This window comes from Triturus cristatus, chromosome 3_2 (assembly GCF_964204655.1).
Source record: "Triturus cristatus chromosome 3_2, aTriCri1.1, whole genome shotgun sequence".
NCBI classification, from domain to species: Eukaryota; Metazoa; Chordata; class Amphibia; order Caudata; family Salamandridae; genus Triturus; species Triturus cristatus.
In genome coordinates this window covers 187,875,763-187,898,318 of record NC_140584.1, presented here as the reverse complement: position 1 = coordinate 187,898,318, position 22,556 = coordinate 187,875,763, and the positions used below count along the sequence as shown (strand labels likewise).

The window sequence follows — 22,556 nt, the reverse complement described above, 5'->3', positions numbered from 1 at the left end:
ATCTAAATATACATTCATATACTACAACATAATTGACATACCTGTAAAAGCTCTTTTCTGTTCTTCCAGATATATTTCTATCTTTGATCACATTTGTTTTGGTACAGTAGGTAAAATGGCTACCCCTCACTATTCGGTCTTACTTATGCTGCTCTAGTTACGAAATCACAGCATTCCTTTCATCTTTCTTTTTTGTTATACCACTTCTAGATGGTCCGTATTTCTTTAACCCTTTCCATGCTTTCTGCAAAGAAGCCCAATTTGGTAATGTTTTTCCACAAATCCTACGTGACACTCAGCGGAGCCCTTGCCAAGTTAATAAGTGGCGTGGTTCGTGCTTTTACACGGGGGCTGGGCTGAGCACTGTGACAGCTCCACGGATTTCACAATTGACCCCAAAAACTTTTTCGGACATTTTTCTGTACATTAAACATGCTTTCACCTCATTTATAACACACCCATAGGGTCAGGGCACATATACCCTGATACCTTTATCTGTTTTACATGCTTCTTTTTAGTTCTGGGGAAAGTTTCCTGACACAGATAATGATGGATCCAACTTTTCTCTCAGATTGTGGCCAGCCAATCAGGGCCCTGCTGTGGCATGTGGAGCCACGAATCCACCACGGGTGGATCCACAAAGGATTCGCATCCACAGATAGACAAATTTGGATTTCTGTTAATACCTCTAATACTGCTGAACGGATTTAGGCCAAATCACAAAAAGCACACTTTCTGGACCAAGAGCTAGCTTTCTGCTAAATTTGGTGTAATTCCGTTCAACAGTTCAGCCTGCAGTCATGTTCAAAATCCTTATGGGAAATTACATTGGGGATAATGTGTTTTAGGACCCCCCTTTTTTCTAAGCCCCTACTTGACAGATCACCTCAAAACTTTAAACACGGCAGCTGAAGTGAGTGGCAAATTAGTTTTGAATAATTTGCGTGGGTTCATCAAATGGTGCCAAAGTTATTGGCAAAACAAAAAAGGCATTTTCCTATGGAAACATGGTCCTACCCATAACTACCTACTGGCAACCATAGGTAATATATATAAACATACAGATATATAGATGGATAGATAGATAGATATATAGCTAGATAGATAGAAAAAACACCATAAAGCACATAGATATATAAAATACATTTAAAATACATTCATAATAGAAGTGTTGCAAAACGATCATTATGCCTAAATTTATTTTAAAAAGAAAGCCCTCACTATTTTGTTCAGACCAAAACAGCAAATAAAAATTTGCTACGACTAAAAAAGATATACTCACTTACTTCAATATGAAACACTAAAAACCAGGGCATACTTTCTTCCCATATTTAGACAGAGCAGCTCTTTCCACCTTCTCCTAACATGCAAATAAACCGGCAGAAAAACAAAATATGGTCAATATTTTCCAATACATTAATACAAATTGAATAATGACCAGTAAAATCTCAGCAACCTTCCAACTTATATGTAAAGCTTTTAGTTAACAGCATGCCAAAGCTAAATGTAAATGTAACACTTTTTGCCTGTTGAGGGAAAATAAGATCCATAAAACTTTCAAAGCAAGGGGTTGGCTTACACGGGATGATAATAGTGGATTAAATGGTTCCAGATCGAAAGACAATGGGATGAATGGAATACCCTGTGGTAAATTCAACATGGATCTTAAAAAGCCTGTCTCACATTGAAACAGATCAATGGTATTCAATGATCCCCATATTTCTGCGCCAAACAGTTAGGCTGTTTGTGCCTTGGCTCTATACACCTCAATGGATGGTGATAGAGACTGAGAGGTTTTGTTGCTCTATACATTTTCCGAACAACTGATGCTCTACATAGCAGGAATACTTTACTTTTCTGTATAATGCTTTGCTCAGGAGTTAATTATCAATCCTGATCCCCAAGTAGTGAAACTTATCTACCCTATCCAACAATTGTCCATCCATCTTCACACCCCTCCAAAAACATATACTTGTTCTTCGTTACATTGATCCCCAAACCCCTCAGAGCACAGAAATCAATACATTTTAAAGTGAATTGTGCAAGCTCATGGGTATGTGTGATATGGGGAGAGTGTCATCCGCAAACAGAAGTGCAAGTACATCATAAACACAGTGGTGAAAAAGCCTATAGCCTCATTTGTATAAAGAAAGAATAAGGTTGGAGCAAAAAAGCACCCCTGTCTTACATCACGTTCCAGAGAGATATTATCACTTAACTCTCCATGCCTGCCACTCCTCCCCTGGGTGTAGTTATTTTCATGAAGGCATAATTATAACATTTATAATGTTTCTAGGTAGACCCATTGAAATTAGGGTGTGCCAGGGTTTGTTCCGATTGACAAGATTGAAAGCAGCCCTCGAGTCAACATAACATGCATACAAATCTTCCTTTTTTTGATTTTGGGAAACTTCCAAGGAATGAAAACAAACCTAAAAGCTTGATAAATTGTGCTAGTTCGACTTCTAAAATATCCTTGTTAGGGATCTAAACCCAAGTTTTGTTCTTCTACTCATTTATCCTATTGAGTAACTGTTTAGCAAATATGTTCTCTAAGTGGTCTATAAGACTGATTAGTCTATAGTATGCAGGTACACTAGTTTTACCTTTCTTAAAGATAGGTATAATTTCTGCTCCTTGCCAAGACTCAGAAATATTACCTCCATAAAATGTTCTATTAAACAACACATTTATATATGGACCACACACTATCAAATTCTGATCTGAAGAAATCCTCTGGAATTTTATCTTGGAGAGGAGCCTTCTTTGTTTTCATGGTTTCTATTGCTTTCAAGTTATCAGACAGTGAAAAAAAGGGAGAAGTATAAGATCCTAGGGCAAGGACTATAGGGCAGGACACTTAGTCAATACAGATTACATTGGCTACTATAACTCACACCCTCACCATGCACAGTTAATTACCCAACACATTACATCACTCATCACATGTTCTATAACATCATCAATAACATCCCTGCAACATTTCAAATTAAATTATTGATGATAAAACTGTGCATGGTCGGGGCTCAAGGTATAGTTACTTTAGGGCTTTAGGGTTACTTGAGATAACTATAGCTGGTGAATTTCAGTGTTTTTTTTAGTTTAAAATGTTATATTGTCACTGAAATGTTCACCTAACTATAACATCATTTTAACTTTGTTTTGTTCAGTGAATATATATATTTAGGCACAAACACAAATATATCGGCTAATATTAATAAACCTTCAAATTACTATAACTTGTGCACTTAGGTACACAGTGTATTCAATTCAGTAGCCATACGACATTAACTATACCTCCCCACACTACCATCTACTGTGTTCTCACAAATAATATAACTTGTAAAATCATAAGTGTTGTTGTGAATGGTATAATTATAGATGATATAAGTTATATAATAAGAAAGGGTATAAGCATTGGATGAAGAAAGCACACGTTATAGTTAAGATAGTGTGGCTACCAAGTTCAATACACTGTGTATGGAGGTGGGGGAGTTATAATTATTTGATGATGTTGCTCAAATTATAAATTATAAGTGTAGAAGTTGTAATTTTTGTGTATTTCAATTTTGTTTGTATAGTCAAAATAAATTTATAGTAATTGAAATGTGGTGCATAAATTATAAATTTAAAGTAGAACCGTCACGTTAGAATTTGTAATGTTTGTGTTTGGTTTGTATAGAAAGAATAAATAAAGTTTTCCTAACTATAACAAAAGTTGAACCTTTGGTTTTTTTCATTGAATTTTAATCATTTTATTTATTTTAATATTTATTTTTCTAATCATAGCATTTTCTGTCTTTGAGAAGAGTGTCGTACAGAACTGTGGAGGAGAGCATCATACAGTATAGTGTGGTAGAGTGTAGTGTTCTAGAGTGGAGTAGAGTAGAGTGGAGTAGAGTGGAGTGTGGTACAGTGGAGTCGCATACAGAGGAATAGCGTACAGTGCAGTGGTGTAGAGTAACATGGGGTAGAATGGAGTGGGGGCAGTGGAGTGGCATGCAGAGAAATAGCGTATAGTAGAGTGGTGTAGAGTGGAGTGGCATAGAGTTCAGTGTGGTACAGTTGAGTGGCATATACTGGAATAGCATTCAGTGTGGTACAGTTGAGTGATGTAGAGTGGAGTTATCATACAGTCGAATAGCGTACAGTGGAGTGGTGTATAGTGCAATTGTGTACAATGGAATAGCATAGAGTGGAGTGGCATAGAGTATAATGGCATACAGTTGAGGGCTGTAGAGTGGAGTGGTGTACAGTGGAAGAGTGTACAGTAGACTAATGTACACTGAAATAGTGCAGAGTAGAGTGGTGTAGCATGGACTGGCATGTAGTGGAGTGACAGAGAGTGAGTTGGCATAGAGTGCAATTACATACAGCAGAGAAGCATAGAGAGTAGTGATGTAGAGTAGCGTGACATTGAGAGGAGTGAGGTACAGTGTAGTGGTGTGCAGTGGAATCGCATAAAGTGTAGTTGTGAACAGTGAAGTGGCGAAGAGTAGAATAGTATGCAGTGGAGTGGCAGACAGTGGACTGGCATAGAGTGTAGTGGTGTAAAGTGGAATCCTGTAGAGTGGAGCATGATAGAATATAGTGGGGTAGACTGTAGTGGCGTACAGTGGAGTGACGCAGAGTGGAGTGCAACATAATGGAATAGGATAGAGTGAAGTAGTGTAGAGTGGAGTGTCATACAATGGATTTGCATGGAGTGTAGTAGCCTAGAGTGGAGGGACATAGAGTGGAGTGGTGTATTGTGTAATACCATACATTGGTGTATCATAGATCAGAGTGCCATTCAGTAAAGTGGCCTACAGTGGAGTGGCGTGTAGTGAAATAGCGTACAGCTGAGTGGTGTACACTGGAGTGGTGTGGACTGAAGTGGCATAAGCTGAAATGGCATACAGTAGATTAGCAAACAGAGTAGAAGTGTAGAGTGGAGTGGTGTACAGAGGAGTTGGGTAGAGTTAAGTGGTGTACAGTGGAATAGCACACAGTGGAATAGTGTATGGTAGAGTAGTGTACACTTATATTGTGTAGAGTGGAGCAGCATAGGTTGTACTGGCGTACAGTGTAGTGGTGTAGATTGGAGTGGCGTGCAGTGGAGAGGCATAGGCTGGAATATCGCACAGTGGAGTGATGTAGAGTGGAGTGCCATACAGTGAAGTGGCGTAGAGTGAAGAGACGTACAGTGGAGTAGCATAGAGTGGAATAGCGTACTGTGTAGTGGCACACAACAGATTGGCATACAGTAGAACAGTATAGAATTGAGTGGTGTAGAGTAGAGCGGAGTGGCATAGAGTGTAGTGGCATAAAGTTGCTTGGTGTACAGTGGAGTGGTATACAGTGGAGTGGTGTACAATGGAATAGCGTACAGTGGAGTAGGGTAGAGTGCAGTGGGGTAGATTGGAGTATTGTAGAGTGGAGAGGCATATAGTGATATGGTGTGCAGTGGAGTGGAGTGGTGTGCCCTGAAATAGCATAGACTGGAGTATCGTAGAGTGTACTGATATACAGTGGAGTGGTGCAGAGTGGAATAGCTTATAGTGGAGTAGCATACAGTGGTGTACAATAGAGAGGCAAAGAGTGTAATAGCATAGAGTGAAGTGGCATACAATGAAGTGGCGTAGAGAGGAGTGGTGTAGTGTGGACCTGTAGAGCGGAGTGTTGCACAGTGGAGCATGGTAGAGGGTAGTGGTATACAGTGTAATAGCGTAGAGTGGAGGGTGAAGAGTGGAATTGCATATAGTGTAGTGTCATATAGTGGGGTGGTGTAGAATGGAGTGGCAAACAGTGGAGTAGTGCACAGTGGAGTAATGTAGAGTGGAATAACATAGAGTCTAGTGGCATAAAATGGAGTGTCATATACCTAAGTCCCAGGTTTTGGGTTTTGGCTATCTGGGCACCTTTAGCACCACTTCCATGGGTCTAGGATAGGAGGGCACCACTTGGAGAGTCAGGTTTCACTCACGCTGAGCCCAGGTGGGGGTTCAAGATGGTTGGAGCCTTTTCTGTCCCTGAGGCTCTGATCAGGAGGCCGGCCAACTAGCCCTGGTAGTCTTGGGTTCAAGAAACAGAACAGGGCTTAAGCAGCAGGGCAGGCCACTGAAGGTTCAAAGCAGGCTTTAGGCAGCAGAATAGCCCATCCAGGTGCAGCAATGCAGTCTTCTGAAGTACTCTGCAGGGCAAAATAGAAGGTATTCCTCTGAGAGTCCTTCCACAGGTCCAAAAAGTGAACTGAAGGGGGAGTCTGAGGGTCCTATTTCTATACCTGGTACCTTCTTTGAAGTAGGAGAAGTTTCTAGAGATTTTCCTTTGAAATGCTTGGACTTTTTTGTTTTCATTGCCCTGCCCCGGCTCCAGCCTAACTGCAGGCACAATGGGATATTGTGAATTTTTTTGTGTGAAGGTATGGCACAGCATAGTGACTTGTAAATGGGCCTGTGCTGAGCTCTACCCCCCATCCTGCCAGTGTTGGCCCATCCAGGCAAACCTAATTCCGCTATTGTGTCGCTGTCTTGAAGGAATAAACAAAGTACAACTGCCAACTACACCCAGTCATGTGACTGAGGAACAGGCTGCAGGAGCCAAACAGTCAGGGGAGGAAAATACCAACTTTCTAAATGTGGCATTTTCGAAATTGTGACTTCAAATCTGGCTTTACCATTAAAGAGCATTTTAAATTAAGATTTTTCAGACACCAAACATGAATTTCCTACCTTTTTCCAATCAAACGTTAGTACTTATTACGTATAATAAGGCAACCCAATGTTATCTTATGGGAGAGGTAGGAAACAATGAATTTGCTAGTTTTTAACTACCAGGATATGTAAAACTTAAAAGTGCATGTCCAACCTTTTAAGAAAATGCACAAGCACTTAAGCACTGCTTAGCAGTGGCAAACTGCATAGGGTCCTCAGGCCAGCAAAAAGAAAACAATCAGAAAAATAGGAGGGTGCAGGCCAAAAAGCTTGGGGGAAGATCACCCTAAGGCTGACAAGTCTAACACATGCTCTTTGTTATTTTGTGTAATTCTATTAAGTCGTTTTTGAAAAGATCCTTTGTAGAGCCTCAAGGGATTAACACTGGTGAAAGTAAAAGATATTATGACCATTGGTGTCCAGATATGCTCTGATTGACCCTTTTAAAGTGGATGGGCTAATATCTATTGGCTGGCTACAAGATGAAAAAATGTTGTAGCAACCATTACAGGACTCAAACCAAGAGAAGAGCATGGCTGAAGGTGAAACTCTGTTGCCAGTTCCAACAGTGCATGGCTGCGGGGATTTGCGTGCCTGTTGGATTGGGTGCTGGCCCTAGTTAGAGGCCATGTCCAGTGCACAACCCCTGCTGCGCATGGTCAGAGGATTTGCACAGTGGGAGTTGGGTGGCCATGTGGAGGATTGGGCATTCAAGGAGGGATGGGCACAGGCTCAAACCATATACCAGTGCACATTTACCAACCCGCTGATGGTTGAGTGCCTGTGGAGTGTTAGTTGTCAGCTGGGGAGGTGGGTGCAGGCTCTAGCTTAGAGCTGGGCACAGCACACAACCTCAACCTGCGCATTGTATTTGGTCCTATGTGGTGGGGGGTTGGTACCCAACCACTCGCTGCAATATGTGTGCATGGGTGTGCAGAGGGGGATTGGTGCATGGTTTAACCAGAGGTTGGTCACTAGTGGGGGTTGGTTAGAGGCAAGGCACTGCAGCTAACACCCCCGCTGCTCATGGCCAAAAGCCATGCACGGCAGGCAGGTTGGCTGAGGATTGGGTGCATGCTTAACTTTGATTATGGCCAGAAAATACAGCTGTTTTCTGGAAAGAAATGAAGGATAAAGTGATGTTATAGCTAGGAATGGAAATAAGATCTTAGTTTACGTTAAAAAAGAAATTCACTGAAATTCACTGAAAAAAACAATGTTAAAGTGATCCTGTAGTTAGGTGTTTAAATGAGATAGGAACTAATGCTTAAAAAATGAAATAACACTGGAATTTGCCATTGATAGTTTAGTGAACAAGTTAAAATTTACGCCCTCATCATGCAGTGCTTATGACCTCACATATTACATCACTAATGTTAAATGACACCATTGATGACATCATTGATAGCATCTCAAATGTCATCAATGTCATCACTGATGACATGTCAAATGAGATCAGTCTTGACACTGCTATTTACAATAATCCATAAGCCCTTACATAATTTTTAAAAAGAAAGCTGTATACACGTGTGGGTGCATATAATGAAAATAGTGTAAGCCCTAGAGGCACTTGTTGTGCATGTTGAAAATTATATGGTGCAATGTTTACAAACTAGTAATGATTGGGGTACAAGTAGCACTCTATGTTAAACAAATCTAATGTTTACAACATGAGGAGTGTAACTCTTCAATAATTCATCGATTTGGGCACCATTAAGATTTAATTTCTAACCGTAACCATTATCCAAAAAATGAAAAGAGACTAGTGTCGGCATACACTAATAATCTGAGGACATGAAGCTGTACTTACAAAATTTGGGACCTACTTAGGAGATGCTTGCGCCATGAGTGTCACTTTTTCTGATTCTCCAGTGGCGTAAACCTCTCAACCATATCTATGAGGTCACATAAAGCCACTTTGTCTGACTTCTCATGGCCTCATTGCTATGAAGTACCGCAAGGCAGTGCAAGTCGCTGGGTTGCCTTACTTGGCACCAGGGAGGCGTTCCATGGGTGTTGTGGTGGGTTCTCCCATGCAACAGCCATAGATTATGATGCTGCCCCAGATTTACTTAATCACGTTAACCTGGGGGAGTGCCAAAACCTTATGCCTCCTCAGAGCAGCCATAACAAGGAGAAATATTTGTATTTCTCCTTGGTTTTTCCTCCTTCCATGTCGGCTGCATTCTGCTGCACACTTAAAAAGAGGAAAACACCTCTGTGCACCTTCCTGTACAAATTCAATCCTGCATGCAACGCAGAAACCCTTGCACATGGTGCAAGGGTTCCTGCCAAGGCAGTATATTGTGCGTAAGCGCATGGGGAAAGGACAGGAATGCACCGTATTTCATAAATACAGTACATTCCAGCCCTCTCACATTGTCATAGCGCAGCGCTGCATGAAGACTTGCGGTGCAGCCCTACCCTAATTCCCAATAAATGAGGGCTTCCTGTCTAAATGACAAACTCACATTAAAGCCTTGCCCCAGAATTGCATCTCTGGATGGCAGGCAACTTCCTCTTTCTAAACCGCAAAAGACCGATTTTATAGACATCAACCCAGTAAAACAAAACAGATTGGACATCTCGTCTAAACAAAACTCTTTGAATGATTCTTACCCAACGTTCTTAGAATCTGTGAAATCATTAAGTTTCATTATTGACAATATTCTGATTTGGGTACACCACATCAATAAATGGGCAGAATTCAAGAATTTTTACCTCAATGCTATTGATGCTCTCTTGACTACCATCTAACTGAGAACCACGGCCTACGCTCTGGTCTTCTGTTGGGTAAATTAAGTATGTGTGGTCCAACAGTGTTCCCTCTCTTCCATCAAGGTAACTTTCCATACAACAATGCATCTGATCTCCTTGCTGTTTAAGAGCTTCTAGCTACCCATAGTAGCTAGAATACTATTTAAAATTGTCTGTCTGATTCAATGTACCATCACCTAGGTACACCCACTCAACTATCACCACTTCTCGGAATGTGTAGAAGATAGAGAGCAAGGTTGGACTTGGACAAAAAATAGGCCTAGACACATCAATAAAAGTGGACCCCATTAGCGAGCCCAGTAGCTTAAAAAGTGGCCCTGGTTTGCAAATCTAGACAGTTTTGAACTTGTAAAGTTCAGTTTTACGTGTGTTTTGAAGGAATGGGAGACTGCATGCATTTGTGTTTGCTACAGGTAATGTTTGTGGTAATATCAGGGAAATTAACAGTAAAAACCAAGCCACTTGGCCATAAAACAGGCCCACAAACTGTTGGAAAACAGGCCCATACCCTGATATGTCAGACCAGCCCATTGGGCACTGCCTGATTACTCTGTAGGGCAGTCTGACCCTGATCAAGAGGGCATCGGAGTAATGACTCAATCCTCTTTCAAATACCTGCCCTAAACTCTACAACCTATCCATCACATGTTCCATATTAAGTCCATGAAACTCAATTCCACAGTCATTAAGGTCCAAACTGTGGGCCTGATTACAAGTTTGTCAGTGTGGGAGCGGGGCATGCCACTGCCCACACTCCCAAACTTGACCCCCTGCCAGATTATGAATATTCCTGTAGTTTTGCAGTCGGTGCTTTGGCATTCCCATGGCGGGAACTGCAACTGGAATACCAAAGCAAGTTATTTTATGACATGGACTGTTAAGCCCATGCTGTGCAGGAATCGGGCATGCATGCAGACAGGGGGGCACACAATGTACCCCCCTGCATGCATCCCCATTCCCAGAGAAAACAAGTGGCCCTATAGGACCCCCCTACTTTCCACACTGCCAACAGTTTCATGGCGTGAACACCGCCATGAGACTGCTGGCAGTGAGGATATTTGTAATATACTTGGCGTGGCTACAGTGGCCCTGCCAAGCATACACCGCCACACCACAGCCAGGGATTTGTGGTCCCAAAAATTGTCTGACCGCCATAGTTATAATAAGGCAGTCGTACCACTGGTGTGGCGGTCCCCAACCGCCACCTCAACTCCACCACGGGTTCGGTGGTCTGACGGACGGCCGAAAGCGTAAACAGGCACTACATTCCAGTTTTAGAAAAACTTTGAAAACATGGCTTTTTTAGGTCCTTAGTCCCGTTGGTTGCAACTAAGCTGCCTCTAGCGCCGGGACACCCCTGTTTGGGGTAGCCGTGCGCTCTATAAATCACATTAATAATAATAATAATAATAATAATTTGCTCACCTTCCAGAGTTACTGGAAATACACCTTTTCCACCTATACCTCAATTGATATGTTTTATGACTGCCCCTGCTAGGATTTCCCTACTGTTATGTTGTTTTTCTCTTTACTTCCTTCTTTTCCTCTAATGCTTTATGCTCTTGCATTTTAATACATTGGTTATAAAGTCCACTTTAACATCCTGATATAAAGCTGTACTAAAGGAAATTACATATAAATAACAAATAAATACATACATATGTCACAACACAATTAGCTCGGGCATTCCATTATTCAATTAAAACCATTAATTTTTCATCCAGTGTTTATTTGAAAGAACTACTGTTTTCATTAACTGCATGTTGGAAATTTGCCTTTCATTCACTGAAGAAGCATTAGTTCTCAATGTTCACTGATATTCGTTTGTCTGCTGCATTTTCCAAAACGTTAATTCGAAGAAAGATATGACAAAGTATATACATTGGAAGGAACTTAGGTAAGAGTCTGGAGTGAACCTTTTGAAATGGGATAGGTAGTACTTAATTTGTAACAGAAATACGTATATTGGCTGCTGCTGACATCAACACCCGTGACCGCATTCGTGGCTGGGGGCACCCCTCGTAAGTCTCGCGATGCACGGCCTCGTCCCACACAGCCATCTGGGCCGACCTACGCCAGCCCCCCTAACCAGCAATAGAGTATATAAACAGGGGTAACCCAATACTCCAGCCGCATCTGGGTAATACAATAATAACCAAAACACATTGATGCGATGGAACAGATCATATACTTTTTTCGAATAATATGAAGGATACCATAAATTATTCCTTCAAGATAAATTACTTACTAGGGGTAAATCATATATTCATATCATTGTCTGAACACAGCTTCATTCAACACATCCTACTTTAATCAATATACATAACCAGCAATGTCAGCTGCACCGAAATCTGCCCGCACCGCATCGCGCACCGCCTCACCCTGCACCATAGGCCTCCGTCTCACTGACGCCGTCTTGACGATCTTCACCGAACCGCTGCCTGCAACCCATCGAGAGGGCACCACACCTTGCACCACTTCCATTTTGCAACACAACCACGATGGTTGCCAAGACCGGCTCGCACCAACTTGCCAGCCGCAATGAGAAAGGTACTGTTATTGAGTCTGTCCATGCTTTCGCTGGCCCCTACTGACATGGCCGGCTGGAACTGTTAGACTCTGTGGTTTTCAGCATTGCGGTAGCCCCGGACAGAGCTACTGACTTATACAAACTGTGTTTTTGAGCTATTTCTGCCATTATAAGGATATCTTGCAAAGTATATATTTTTAAAGTACAGTATGTTCGTTTTGGTATTGTTTTGGATAAATACTAATATTGAATATTTTTCTAAACTGGTGTGGTGTCCTTTTGTAGTGCTTTCACTGTATTACTGTTGGTTATGTGACAATGCTTTACACACTGCCTCTGAGATAAACCTGACTGCTCACACCAAGCTACCAAGGGGTTGAGCAGGGGTTAATTTAGGAGTGTAACTCCCTTACCCTGACTAGGAAAAAGGATCCCTACTTGGACAAAGGTGCCAACCCTTGCCAACTAAAGACCCCCATTTCTAACAGTAGTACAACCAACTGATGCTGCAAAAGAGCTTGGAAGCAGTGTGTCAGTTGTCATTACCGCCAGTGTTTAGTGGCAGGCAGACCAAATTCCTCCCATAGCATCTGATAGGACTTGACGATAACTGATCTATACATTGTATCCCTTTAGCCAGAACGCTCAATAAATGGGTTCATTGGCAGTGGAAAGGGCAGCGTTGTGCCACAATGGTGCTTTGTTGTGCAGAAGCAGCAATACTCCTGAAAGTTTATGAGCATCACTCTAGGCAGACACAGACACACTAAGAACAGGGAGCTATGCCGCGATAGCGTTTGAAGGAGAGATGTACACTGGGAGGCAACGCTCAAGACAGCCCAGGAGGTGCAGTTCAATGTGCACTCACATAGTCACATAGGGGTTTCCCAAGGCTTACACATATGGAGGGCCAGCTGCTATAGGAGAAAGGCCTGGCTAAACAGGGCCATTTTGGGCAGTCGAAGGCCACCCAAGATGGTAGCTGCCCACAACTTAAATGCACAAATTCTGGGGCTTCTCCCACTCTATTTGTATGATTGAATGCCTGCCTCTATTCCTTGGAAGAGAGCACAAGGCATTCAGAGGGGGAACATCTCCAACACATAATTGTACCATGGGGCCACAACCATCTTAACCATTTCCATCCTCCCCCACAGTGACTGGTTCAGATGTTTCCATTTGAGAAAGTCCCATCTAGGTCTGTCCACGAGGGACAGGAGGTTGTCTTCCACCATCCTAACTAGCCCTTTGAAGATGCGAACACCCAGATAGGTCAGGGATTTAGAGACCCTCTGCATGTTGTAGGCCTGGATGCATGCATTAGTATTCACCCTAGACATAGGAACACCTCACATTTGGTCCAGTTGATTTTGAGGAAAAGTGTAATGATTCCAGACAGGCATCTATGCACTCATGCATGGCATGGTACTCCGAAGTATTTAGTTCAGAGTAAAACAAGGTGAAACGATCTGCAATATCACATAGGTGAGTCATGACAACCATGAGTATCCCAGATCACTCTGATGCAGCTGTCCAGCCAGGAGGCAGCATGCATTTTCACCATGATCATATTTGTGCCACCACAACTTTAGTAGGGTTTGTTCAGCTGCTGTGGTAGTTAAGATGTATTTTTGCTAATTTGAGTTTTGTCTGGAGTGTAGGTGTGTGGGATAATAAATAACCACCTTGGAGGTCCAGGATGTCCTGTTCCAAACCACATATCTCAGCTTGTACCTTCCGTTTCAACATGGCCAAGTCTCTTATCAGCACTCTTCACAAAGTCACCTTCCCTTCTGCCCAGTGGCCCTTATGGAATCCCCCAAGCCCTTACTGTCAGCGATGTAAGAATTGATATGGAAATGGCGTTGTTCATGCATTGCAGACTTCTTGTACACTAAAGTCTTTATCCTCCGTCGGAGAGGTGCAGGAGATGCTAGACCCACATCAAGGTCCAACTGAGATGCTAGCCTCCAATATATCACAGCCTGTGACCTGTCGCAGTAGCCTCCCCTGGAGGAAGATGAAGTCAATGTATGACTCGGAGCCGTGGGGGCAGGAGAAGAAGGTAAAGTCCATCAGCGCCACACAGCCAGCTACTAAGTCATGAAAAAGGACCCTATCTGACCAGTTATAACAATAAGATCACCCAGTATGGTCCAGAACACAATCTAGGGAGAGGTTCCAGTCCCTGACTAAAAGTAAAGGTGTGCTTCCGAAGGAGAGTCAGGAGAGGTGGGCTAGGAAGTGTGTCTTTTCCGCATTAGGGGCATAGATGTAAGAAACTATCAGCATCCTGCCCATGATGCAAAGTTTGATAAAGACCCATCCGCCATCCTTATCTTTCCAGGATTCAGAACCCTATAGGAAAGTATCGGCCCGATAAGAATAGCCACCCCTTAAATCTTGAATGTTTTGCAAGAGGGGGAGGTGACATCATTCGCTATGACAGTTATACAACTGCTCATCACAGTGCCTAAGCAATCTTGCTTAAGCTTGAGGGACTCCCCTGGAGAGAGATGGGATTCTTGTTTTGTGTAATGGTAGTGCAGGACCTTCTTGCATTTAATATAATGTGACAGGCCATTGATATTCTAAGTGAACAGCAATAAGGGCTTAGACATCCTCAGAATGTGTTCAGAGGGCAACATAAGGGTACCAGAAATGTCCCTGGGTAATGAATGAAAAAGACGAAGGAAGACATCTTGTCAGCCCCTCCCCCAACCAGATATGGTAAATCCCCTGCTATCAGTTGCAGGGGGCTCAAAGACCCTGGTGGTGGCAGACTACCAGTGAGTACAGACCCCTAACAGGAGCTTGGATGGGAAGGGAAAGGGGTGCCAAGGAAGAAGAAGAAGAAAAATAAGGGAGATTTACCTTTTAAGTTGTGTGCTAGTCCCTGTTCCAGCCAGACAGTGTCAAACAAACCTGGCCCAACTATAGTCGGGATATTAAGCCCCGGACATTCATGTGAGGAAACAATACTTTTTGGGACGCAAGTCTCCTGTAATATGTAGTACTATAGGAGTGGCAGTCAGAGGAAGCAAGGGCGAGAGCAGGGACCAGAGGAATACACCGATGCATGCGGTCTATGAAAGTTTGTTCAAAAAGGCATGAGGGAAAGTCTTGTGCAGCAGTCAATCATGGCGTGTGGAGCACTAACATTTCAAGGAGCCGATCAAAACGAGGGCAAGACATCGGCACAGGTATGAGTGTGAATGCAACGTTTTAGTTTGAGTGGAATTTTGGGTGGGTTGTACAGATTTATACATTGGTCTTGATATAATTTTAGCACATTTTGAACATAATCGCAATGATATAGTGTTTGACACAGACACATATTTTCAGATGATATAAAAATGAATGTTATTAATTAAAAACAATAAAAAAAGTGTTTCAAATTAGATATGATTCTATTGTACATGTTTTAGGCTCATGAACACATTACTGTCCTTATGGTTATGAGTATATCAATACTATAAGGTGGAATGTGCAGTTGTGATTATTGCAGTGGTTTTGTCTCACCTGGCCCTGCCTCTCCTTTATCCTATGTTTAGTAGATCTCTGTAACTTAGACTGGTGCCCGGGGGGGCATCCAGGGGGCAGACGGTTCAGTAGAAGAGGAAGAATCTGTAGAATCCTTTGGAACAGAGACATTCATTTCGGAGTCATTCACTAAGTGCACAAAAGCCTTCAAGTCGTCTGGCTCAGAAAAGCCTCTGGTCTTGCTGTCCATGGTCACTAGCATATGTGCAAGGTCCAGGAGGCAGAACTTGACATCCCATTGGTGAAGCTGTGGTCATAGTGACTAAAACATTTTATGTTTAATACTGGAAACAAAGGAGTAGTTAGTGGAGGAGGAGGTGCAATTCCCCTCAGTGAGCAAAGGCTCCTTGAAACTCAGTACCACCTGCAGAAAAGCCATGGCATGTGATTGTTGAAAATTGCAGCCAATGATCGGCCATGGGGAGGCTTGCTGGTGAGAAGAACAGACATGAATATGGTGAGCCCTTTGAAACTCCAGAGGTTCTCAGAGGTTGAGGCTGAGAAATTTTGTGAGCATTCCCTGTCGAAAAAGTGCAATGTCCTCCTTCTTCAGCCCCTCTGGTTCACCATCTATATTGAAATTATTATGTCAAGACCTGTCTTGTAGGTCATTGACCTTGTTTAGTAAAATTGACATATAGCTAGCCTAGTTGGGCAGTGCATTGTAGTGAGATTCCATGCCATCAAGTCGCTGATCCACTACAGACATCTGTGAGTGGAGGTATGAGACCTCCTGCCGCAGCAACTTTACCTCGGTGGTAAGATCAGTCACCTTGGAATCCATGGCCGACAGCATAGATCCAATCACCGAAATTTCCTTCAGAAGCGCAACCATTTGTAAGGTTGTTGGTGTAGTTGTGGATGTCGCCTGCACTGGTTTAGTATGGCTACCTGCTTCAGAAATTGCAGTTCTAAGACTGTGATTTTGCAGGACAACATAGGTTATCCACAGGGAAGATCTGGCCTTCACTACGGAGGGTAGGTGGTGAGTGGAGAAAAGTGCCAAAGAAGAGATCATCCACTCCAATTGGAGCCGTAAGAGCGATGAGTCCTGGACGAGGAAGTCTGTATGAGCTGCCAGCAGAAAGAGAGAGGCACACAGAAACACAATTGGCTGTTGTTTGCGATGCTTTGGTTAAATGTGTCCTTGCATCCAAAATGTACACAATCACCCATTTCATGCTAAAGTATAGTACAAATTTACAGATGTGCATTTCACATGATTATGAGTAATTTCATGTAATTTTGCGTGGTTACATAAAAGCCAAATATGTGAATTTCACACAACCCTAGTTTACACTTCCTTACATGAAGTGAGGCAGGTCCATATGAGGAAGCGGTTGGATTAATTTAATCAATTATATCTAGAATGTATGCAGTTAGAAGGGGAACTGAGGTATGTTATAGGGCTTTTCAGCATGTTCTGGAAGTAATGCTGTGATAAAGATACCTATCATTTTTAGGTCGGACTTAGAGACGGTTTTAGTTGTTTCACCAGCCTTCTCCATTCATGGGTCTGATCAACTGTAATTCAGATTTTCCATCTGCTCTCCACAGCATACATCACGGGGAAATGGATCACCCAATATCTGATATTATCTTTCCCACAATGTAAGTGGTGTTATTGTTCCTGACACATTTGATCATTCACCTAAAACGAAGTGCATTTCTGTGCCAGGTAAAGTAGGGGCAATACTTTTCTCTGCCAATGCTTTTTTCCCCTTCCTTTATCTTTTTTATTCTTTTTGTAGCCCTTATGTGTTTAAATTATGCCTTTCATGTTATAGTAATTTGAGGGCAATAGCACATTTTATTTAAACCAATACAAGTCATATTCATTAAAATAAAAAAAGTTTCTATACCTATTCTAAGGTCACCTAACTTCTTAGGAGCATCCATATTATCCTAATAAAATGATATACAATTTTATTTTTTCCTTAGATGTAAACATTCAGACAGCAAGATGTTTTCATTTGTTTCTTTTTCCTTTTTTTCGAATAAATTCGAAATGTGTTTTTGTACATTTAACCATAAGCCCGAACTTGCCAAGGTATGCCTATTCGTTTTTCCAATGCTTGTTTCTGACTTGGATATTCCGGAATGTTACATTCTGAGGGTAAGCTATCTTTTCTCATTGTTTTTAAAAACCTAAGAGTGTCTCTTATTGGAGCTCCACACAAAGTATGGTGGAAACAGGCATTTATGATTTGTCTAAACCTGTGAAATGCAATAAGTTCACACAATTAAGTTTCAGGTTGAAGGTGATTGAGAACTTGAGGAAGGAATACTCAATGAAAACCGGTGTCACTGACATTTGACACAATGTACTAGGCCACAACCATTGTGGTTGAGACCTTTTACCACTGCTGTCACGTGGCCTGACCTACTATGGCACTGTAATCTGAACACTATGTACATGCTGTTAGCACCGGACCCTGATAAAGGGCACAGTAGATCAAGGCTTTTCAAAGAGGTAATGTGTTTGGTAAAGCTTGGGAGCTTAGCAGTTAACATATACCATGCAATAATGATTGTCTAATTCAGAGCTTATCTTTTATAAAAGGGCAGAACTTTACTATCCCAAAAGGAAATATCATACAAATGATTTGGGCTGTGGTCATGGGGTTTTATAAAAGATACTACACTAGAAATGAGGACAAATGTACCAGTCTAAGACGAACCTCACAGTTTTAGATTTACTAAGAATAGTGTATGTAGACTTCTGGATCCATGGTCCTTTGCCCATTGTTTCAATGACCCAGTCACTGGCAACCCCACTATAGCTTTACCTACCTCTAAAAGACTGCAAATGACTGGTGAGCACAAGTTCAAATGTGTGAGAGTTACCTGAACATAGCAGCATTTAGGTGTACAGCTATTGGCCTTTACTCTGTTGTGTATGTGCAACAGCCTTTCTTTGTTGTTCTGGATCCTTGTGCAGACCACGACTGGTCAAACCATGGGGCTGCAGGCTCTAGCAGGAGAACAGGATAAAAGCAAAAGCCCCCCTCCCAAACAAGTGAAGAACCCCCTGTGGTGCCGGTAACTGTTGATCTTCAACAATTCTTTGCTCACCGAAAGGGTCAACACAGGACATGGAGCGTTGAACGGAGTCTCTGAAGCCCGAAGATGCTGTCACATTTTCTTGCTCTCTTCCTCACCAGTTATGGTTTAGGCAACAATCGCGAAACTGAAAGAGACACTCTAGCAGTCAGGTCAGCTCTTGCATTGCTCCCTCTCTTCCTTTTTCAGTGCAGCACACTAATATTTATTGAAATGCAATTGATGTGGCCACTGCCTCACTTCCACCCTAGTCTTCACTCCTGGGCTGTCCCTTCGACTCAGGCACAGCAGCTGGGCTCTTTTGGGAAGTCTTTACCTGCAGGGGTACTTCCAATCACTCTCTAAGCAGGCAAGGCAATTTCTGGTACCAAGGCTGGCACACAGCTTCTCCAATAGCTCCTTGCAGCTTTTGCAAAAGATTTCCCCTCACCTCTAAGAGACTGGATGTCAGTGACACCAGCACTGGGTCTCAGGAGTTCCTCTCCTACTTTGTGGGGTACCAACTCTTAAGTCAGGGAGAAATCTAAAATGAAGTGGGGATCTTTCAGTCCTACCTTTAAAGTCATGTTGCAGACAGACAGGTTGATTCCACTTCCAGTGTCTTGAAACTGGTATAAAGTGGTTTCTTGTCTTAGAGGCATACAAGCCCCTTGCGCCATCGGAGCATCACTTTGTTTGATGCTCCAGCGGGGCAGTGTGCCTGCCCATATTTGCAAGGACACGCAAAGCCACCCTGAGTTGCTTTTCATGACCTTGTAAATATGGCACCCTTTTGCACATTACTCTGCGTGAAAGGATCGTTCCATGGGTGTTATTGTGGATGTTCTCACGCAACACTCATGGAGTCTGACGCATTCCTAGATTTGCAAGGTTTTGTAAAATTGGGAATGAGTCAGATTCTAATGCCTCCCAAGGGGAGGCATAAAAGTGGTGCAGCAAGGAGAAATACCTTTTATTCCCGGCATTTTTTCTGCTTTGTCCTGTGTGCTGCATTCTGAATGAGGAAAACACTATCAACTATTGTTTTTGTTCAGGAAGGCGTCTCTTCCTGCACAAAAACAATCATCCTTGCAACGCAGGCACCATTGCACATGGTGGAAGGGTGCCTACATTGGCTCTAGGCAGCATATTGTGCGCCAGCTCAGAGGAAAGCACAGGGATGCATCGCATTGTTGTAAATACGACGCATCCCTGCACTTTCCTAATGATGCAGCTAGGAGCAGCAAGATGACTTGCAGCGCCGCTCTGTGTCATTATCTTGTGAATATGTCCCTAAGTGTATCTCTCCTCTGCAAAGCAGACGCAATCTTTGTTTCAAGTGATGGTTTCCACAGAAGGTAGCTATGAAGGATATCTCAGACTGGAGCACTCTAAATATGAGCACAATATGAGTGAAGACCTTGCGCCTGGTAGTCATCAGGCTTTGGGGGTAGCACTTCTAGGAGAGGCAAGGAGGCAGACTCTGCAAATATAATTCCCTCTGCAACCACTGTCTCCACCTCTCTACACCCTACATCAAGCCAAATGGTGGTGTTCAAGATCTAGTCAGGAGACCTCCATTAAAAAACGTTTTTGGTGCATAAGAAAAGGAGTCTTGTCTCCAGCAACATGATTTGCCAGTCTGGGGAGGCTGTCCCTCAGCACCCATCTTGTGTCATGCTTTATCCTAAATTGATCCCACTATCCTCCATGTCACACAATTGCATTGAACATGCAGTCACACTCCCAGCCACCATACATAATCCCTGTGCACATTAAAGTCACTCAAGGATGTCAGCACATGGACTGGAGTAATTTTCACAACTTGAAATGTGTGAGATTACTCCAAATTATGCCAACATAATAAAAATAAGCATTTGCAATGCAATCGGTCTCGCCCTTGGGACCTTATATATATTTCGCTATACAACACATTAGCCTGGGTGCTGAAACATCTACGGTTCTTTAACATGGAGGGAAAGTACGCATCAAACTGCGTGACATGCCAGGTATGGGAACACCTGGAGAGAAATATTGCCTTTCAGCGGGAAATGGGATAGTCTAAAGCTCTATTTTTAATATAAAAGCAGGGCCTTTGGTGGTCATATCACTGAAAATACAAGATTTGAAAAAAGTATTATAATCTGCGGGTGCTCGTGGAAGACAATTTCTATGGACTGGAATCTAGAGAATGCTGAAGGGATTCTGGTATTTTACTGACCTCTGCTGGCTGTTTTCTATCAAGGAAGTTAAATATAGGCAGTTAAACAGAAAAAAAGTCCCTTTGTGGAGGCAGACAAGTCCTAGGACTGATCTCCAGAGCCCACAAAGTACATACACATATAAGAATAGACTAAAGTATATAAACTAAAGTACATACTAAAGTATAGACAATAGGTCTCTCCAAGGGCTGATCTTCAGAGCCCACAAAGTACATACACATATAAGTATGTACTAAAGTATATACTAAAGTAGATAATCTAAAGTATATACTAAAGTATATACAAGAGGTCTCGAATGCTCGACCTAATGATGACTGAGCCTAGTGAAAAGTTTCACTGGAAACCTCAGTTGTCTCTCAGTTTAAGGATGGATTGTACAGTACATTTAATATTGGTTTTCTCGCAACCCAAATGTGTTATTAATAGCTCCATCTATAGGGCAAAGGGGGGAAAGAAGAAAAGAATAGGGAGAAGAACTTAAGGGGAGAAGGGAATTGGGGAGTAAAGTAATTAGGAAGGAAGAAAAAGGGGTAACAGAGATCTACACCCATAAATATCCTAAACCCACAGGGTAATTTTGTGAAGGAAATACAGTTGAAAGTTTGAAAGCCACAGATCTCACCCATCAATAGTAATACAAAATTGCATTAGGCTGAACTTACATCCATCATAGAGGGTTCTTGTAAAGCTGGTACTTCTAGATCCTGCCAATGGCACTGCATTCAAGCAGCTGAAAATAACCGCATTATATTCCTTACATGCGGGTGAATCTACAGCAGCTTTCTGTATCTGTGTAATGTATAATATGTTGCTATGTTACATCATCGATGATGTCATCAGTGACCATCTGCCTTCTCATGTTTGAGGTCATGAGAACTGCCCTGGAGGTTTTTGTTTGGCTAGCAGAATATAACTGATGAATTTCAGAGGTTTCAGATATTTTGGATAGTATCTCTTCAACTTTATCTCTTTACGAAAAGTATTAATTTTATTACTGTTAAATCATTTTATGTTTTTGTATTTTGCAACACACTGAATATTGAAACGTTTCTTTCATTTTACTTCAGCTATTTTTGGAATTTATTGACAGTGTTTTTTTGCAAAATGCCTTTCTTTGCTTCTTCTGCTTATAGCTATTGATCCCCTCGATTTCCACTAATAATCGTAACATATTAATAGGTTAATGTAAAAACTTTGCACAGGTAGAGGATATTTTGGAACACGTGACAAACGAGGATTAAAAGAATCAGGATTCGCAGATTTTTGTGGGCGCAGGTGTCACTAATCTAGAAAATATATTATTTGTATGGGTTTTTCACAGTTGTAAGTACATGTGGTGGGAGGTAAATTGGATGTTCCTAAAGGGGTGGATTGGAAAATGGCACTGCCCTTGTGACGAATGCCACAAAGTATTTAATTTGTATTTATCGCCATAATTTTGCTTTGCCTATTCCGCGCCCATGGCAGTTCAAAACCTCGTTCTACTTCTAGTAGGCATTAGTAGATCATTGAGGAAGGCAAAGTATCACATGCATGCTCATTGGTTATGGGTTTCAAAGGAATAGATTTCACAATAAGGAAACCGTATTCCCATATGAAGAAAAAAGTGACGTAAAAAATAAATGTGCAACTGCATTTTTACATTTGCTTCATCATCACACATTTTCCACTCTGTAAACAATCGATAGCTTTATGGTACGATCAGACGGGCACATTCCAGGAGAACTATACAAGTTGTAGCTTCCA

The 22,556-nt window shown here is 42.1% G+C and overlaps 1 long non-coding RNA gene across 3 annotated transcripts in view; it reads right to left on the bottom strand.

Annotated features, from left to right (window-relative positions):
• LOC146856984 (uncharacterized) overlaps positions 1-22,556 on the bottom strand; it is a 266,518-nt gene that overhangs the window by 217,126 nt on the left and 26,836 nt on the right. For all 3 annotated transcript variants that reach the window (XR_014979519.1, XR_014979517.1, XR_014979518.1), the window contains one exon: positions 1,287-1,360. This is a non-coding gene — a long non-coding RNA (uncharacterized LOC146856984). The remainder of the gene's footprint in view (positions 1-1,286; positions 1,361-22,556) is intronic.